This window comes from Rhipicephalus sanguineus, chromosome 3 (genome assembly GCF_013339695.2).
Source record: "Rhipicephalus sanguineus isolate Rsan-2018 chromosome 3, BIME_Rsan_1.4, whole genome shotgun sequence".
NCBI classification, from domain to species: domain Eukaryota; kingdom Metazoa; phylum Arthropoda; class Arachnida; order Ixodida; family Ixodidae; genus Rhipicephalus; species Rhipicephalus sanguineus.
Window position 1 is genome coordinate 118,133,474 of NC_051178.1, and position 5,157 is coordinate 118,138,630.

The following is a 5,157-nucleotide window of genomic DNA, read 5'->3' on the forward strand; positions in this document are numbered from 1 at the left end:
TAAAAGCCGAATTCTTCTGTCTCTGTAGAAGTGTAAGTGTTAGCTAAAAGCCGACTTCTTCTGTCTCTCATTCCCATTAGCAGCCATTGTTTACCTCCAAGGTAGTGCCTGGTGAGATTTCTCCTGTGCGTGATTAAACAATAAAAATTTTGTTCAAAACGCCGTTGATTGATGAAATAAACCAACGAAAGACGCCAGATGTTTTGTAAAAACAAAACGAAAGAACGCCAGATGTTTCTAAAGCAAAACGAAAAAGATGCCAGCTGCTTAACGAAAGACGCAAGGTGTTTTCTAAAGCAATGGTTTTCTAAACAATGAAAATTCACAGCGTACATGTAAAATTAAAGTGAGCTGCAAGTCGTCATAACTCATCGAACCTTTAGTATAAACGCGCCCGATCTCACGTCGGTGATGATGTACAGGGCAGAATTCACGGAAGATTCACGGTTTACCGATGAACCTCCGCAGCTTCGCCCACTCATCATCATTCACTCCGTGGATATGCTTTTATTTCTAAACAGCTCAAAAATTCTATTAGTCTAAACTACTTCTTCTTTTTTTGTGTGTGGCTGTCACATAGGGTATGCAGTTTTACAAGGAAGAATAAAACAAAAGAGAGAAGGCAGGGAGGTTAACCTGACACCTGTTCCGTTGGCTACCCTACGCTGGGGGAATGGGAAAGGAGAATAGAAAGATGAGAGAGAGAGAGGGAGGAGGGAAAGGATCAATAAATGCACTGACGCGTATGTGGCGGTGGCACTGTACAATAATAAAGGGCGTTCACACAGGCCTGTAGTTCTAAAAAAGCTAAAATGTGCTTCAATGGATGTCTCTAACTACTCTCTCATGTTCTGAACAGAGCTCACACACTTCATTGTCGTCAAGTGTTTTTAACGGTCCGCAGCGGTGGAGCAGTGGTTATGGTTCTCGGCCGCTGACCCGAAGGTGACGGGTTCTATCCCGGCCGCGGCAGTCGCATTTCGATGGAGACGAAATGCTAGATACCCGTGTACTGTGCGATGTCAGTGCACGTTAAAGAACACCAGATGGCTGTAATTTTCCGGAGCCCTCAGCTACGGCGTCTCATTATCATATCGTGGTTTTGGCACGCAAAACCCCAGATAATATTATTAATTGTTTTTAACGAAATTTGTAAATCTGCCTTGTATGCATGCATATCCATAGACCAATGCTGTTGGTTTGGACGATTACGAAATTATGTTGAAGTGGGAAAATAGACTACTGAAGGGCCAGATGTATCAATAATGAGATAGAAAAATCAAACGACTAAGGAACGCATAGGGAGTAAATGAAGCGAAAAAAGCAGAACGATATTGTATATTAACGGTACTTATATCTGATGTTGATGACGTACAGTCAATAAAAGAAAGAGGCGCTAGCTCGAACATGGGCGAAGAAAGAGGGTGAAATATGAGCACCACTTTTTTCTCGTTGGCTTTCCTTTTCTATAGTGACCAGTGTATCACGTAAATGAATTAATGGAACAAATACAGGCTGCCACAGTATTTGGTAACTTTCAGACACGTAGTGTCAGGAAGGCCCTTACGCCCTCGCCACTGTTTTTCCTTGTGACAAGTCAAACAGAAAATTCATAGCTCTGGACATGCAAAAAAGTAGGGTGCACTTTTCGTATGACTCGAACTGAATTCCGATATTCCTAGTGCACGGCTGAACATATAGCGAAGCAAACAAGTGAATTCTGGGACTTGGAGACATGCTGTAGGTCACCGTAGCCGGTTCGGTTCCTGAACAAGCAACCAGAATATGCGTACTTCTTTTTTTTATTGGTATAGCAATTGTATGGACACTCTCGGCTGGTTTTCGCCGTTGCCGCTGCCGTCGTCCGTCGCCGTCATGTCACATATATATATATATATATATATATATATATATATATATATATATATATATTCAACCCTCTCGCCGCGCGCTGCGGGGAGAGAGGTTGCCCGTTCGATTGCGCACCTCGGAAAGAATTTTTCTGAATTATTTTTCTTTTTTTTCTTTGTGGCTTTCATATATATATATATATATATGTAACCGCTCGCCCCGCAGCGCGCGGCGTTAGACGGCTAAGCTACGAGAAGTATTTCAGCATGCTAACGGCGAGCTATTTATATACACCATTCAATTCAGCGTGCTTTCTTGGTCACCAGCGAGATGGCAGGAAGTGCGTGAGGGGCGCACTTTAAAGGTTCGTCGCCCCGCTCGTCGCGATGCGCGCGCGCCTCCGGTAAACCTCGCCCTACAAGGCGTGGTAGCATGCGCGCGCTTATCTCGGGAGGGGCAGGGGGTGTATGTCTTGTGCTGTCCCCGCGATGTCCGCGCTGAAGTTACAGAGCGCACGAAGGTCACTTCGCTCGCTGCAGAGGCCGCGTTTGCGAAAGGAGCGCTTTTAAAACAGAAATAAGTCACAACTGGGACAGTTCTTAGTTCGCGCTCGTCCTGTGTATACCTGTGCTAGAGTGTACTGTACCTGTGCGCTCGTTTCGTGCATCCTTCTTTACGTGTGAGCAGCACGCTTTAAGTGTCGAGCTGTGACACCTGATAGTTCGCGCTCGTCCTGTGTGGGTTCTTTTCGTGCGTCCATTGCGCTTGTGCGACGCGCTGGAAATTTCGAGCTGCTTTCCGTTCTTCGCGTTACATTCCAATTTGTTGCTGTCGCATTCACTGCTTCGCCGCTGCGGCAAAACTGTGAATTTTTTTTGCATTTGGGCCCCTATTGGTGAGGGGCTGCCGAGTCAGGGTATTAAATTCGCCGCCTCGTGCTTAGAGACGCAATGGCATGGCTACCACGCTATCGCAGTAGGGCACTAAGCAGACATCAGCCATCTTAAATATTGAACCTGGAATCAATGAATGAATGAACCTCTACTGAAACAGTGACTTGGCGCGAAAGGTCGTAGGGTCCTTCATTACAGGAAACCTTTGGCCTTGACCGCCCCCCACGCCCTGGCGACAGTTTGGTGCTGGTCGACCAGGTCCGTCTTGAAGATTGCAGCCTGCCATGTTTCAGTGAGGTGGCCTGATGCTGGTGGTTGGAATGCTGTGATGCTTGCTAATATCCTCTTGCATTGCAGTAGTCTGACAAAGATCCCGCCTTTCATGCAGTTGCGTCCCGCTGTTTAAAGTCGGTGGATACTACTTTGGCATCGTCTGAGTGGCGAGTGTTTTAGCTCCCTCCTCATATGTTTCGTCGCGTTTGGCGAACCTAGTTGCCGACGCCACTGTCATCCCCTTAGAGTCTGTGATGTTGATGGCGAAGGCGTTTCGAAGAAGATACTTAGCTTCGTCCATGTAGCGCGCGTTTGGGTCGCGACGCAACATGCATCCGGAATACCGCTGAGGAGCACAGATTGCCAGGGCAAATGCCATCAAATGCAACCAGCGTAACGATCCATCGTGATAAAACAAGAAAAAGAACAGAAAAGGGCAGAACTTCGCGAATTGAAGCATAAAAAATTGGCCGCGTATCTGCGTGCTTCGCTGCAAATGTCATGTAAAGACGATAGAAGAGGCGCTGTGTGAGATATGGACTGGCAATACGTCGGGAAACATGAGTGCTGTGTTGCGTGCTGGTAGTCCCGGCGCAGCAGCAGGCGAAGACCGGCGGTGACCAACGCGACCGGCGGGGACGCCAGCCAGCCCGAAAACGCGGTTTGGCGCGAAGCGCTGAAGCAGAGAAACGCTCGCACTCAACGAGTACTCTCCACACACTCTTTTATTTACACGTCGCCTGGGTAAAACAGGAACGCCAGAGCGGCGCCCACAACCGGCAGCCTGAAGGCCGCCCACAACGCTGCTTTTTCATTTTTTAAATATTTTTTTTCACCTTCTTGGCCTTCTCAAAACTAAAGTTTTTCAACACCAACCCATAGCATTCGTACAGTGCAATACAGAACCGAAACCGAAACACAACAATGAGCTCGTGCGAAGGGCACGTAGGAAGGCAAATTTCAGCGCAGTCGCATTTTCAGCTTTGTTGAAACAGCGCTCACTAGACGACGATGAAGTAAAAGAAGGCACACGACAGGCAGCGCCTGACCTGTGCCTTCTTTTACTTCGTCGTCGTCTAGTGAGCGCTGTTTCAACAAAGATGAACGCATACCAACTCGCTCAAGCTTCCATTCTTATGCATTTTCAGCGCAGCTTAAGAAACTAGGGTCCTTAAAATTACGTATGTATGCATTTTCTATTAAAGGAACACGCCACCTATTACTTACCTAGTGATGTTGCACCTCAGATATGCATGATATTTACTTTTTGATCGACAACGTTCACAAGTATGAACAGCCGTACCAGTTCAAGACGGCTGGCCCTTGGGCAAGTGGTTCAACTTTGGCCGAGTGGCTGAATCGAGGGACGTGCCGACAAACAGAAAGACAGACCAAAATTTCTGCGTTTAAGTTCCCCAAGAAAGACTATCGTCTTTAAAACACGCAGGCCACACTTAAGTCGAACCATGTGGCCGTTGTACACAAAACTTGAAAACAGAACTGCAACGTTGTCATATAACCTACAAAACGCAGGTATAGGCTTTGTGAAGCGCTTTATGCAGGCTACATATTGTTCGTAAACTGAAGGCGCTAAGCAACACCAATAATATCTCTGTATCATAACTTTACAATGTTAGTTCGAGGTGACGTCAAGTCGCACTTGAAATGGAACATCTACACTTAAATAAACGGAATGAAGAACTAAAGCCAAGATTGCTCCGAACTGCCGAAGGTCCATCCATTACATGAGTTTAATGACTCCGTAGCCATCGTAATATATATTTAAAGGTGCCTGAAAATGAAACAAACCCTGACTCTCCAAAACTGCTTCGCTCTGGTTCACCTCACATTCTCGCAAAGTAAATTATGCGCGTGGATTATATAGGAAGTGCCGCACATGAAATATACATTTACATAGGCCACCGTCGCGAGGTTTCATCAACGCCAGTGCTTGGTTTGGCAGAGACCACTCGTCGATATACACTCGTCGCAGGTTCTTGGACCCGATGTAGTAATATCCCTCAAGTGATTCGGGCGCGCTCCCGAGGACTCGTATGGGATCTGCGATAATCTACCAGCGTCAGCATGTTCGAAGTGCGAGGACAGCCCGATGATCGTCTATATGCGATACGTACGTGAC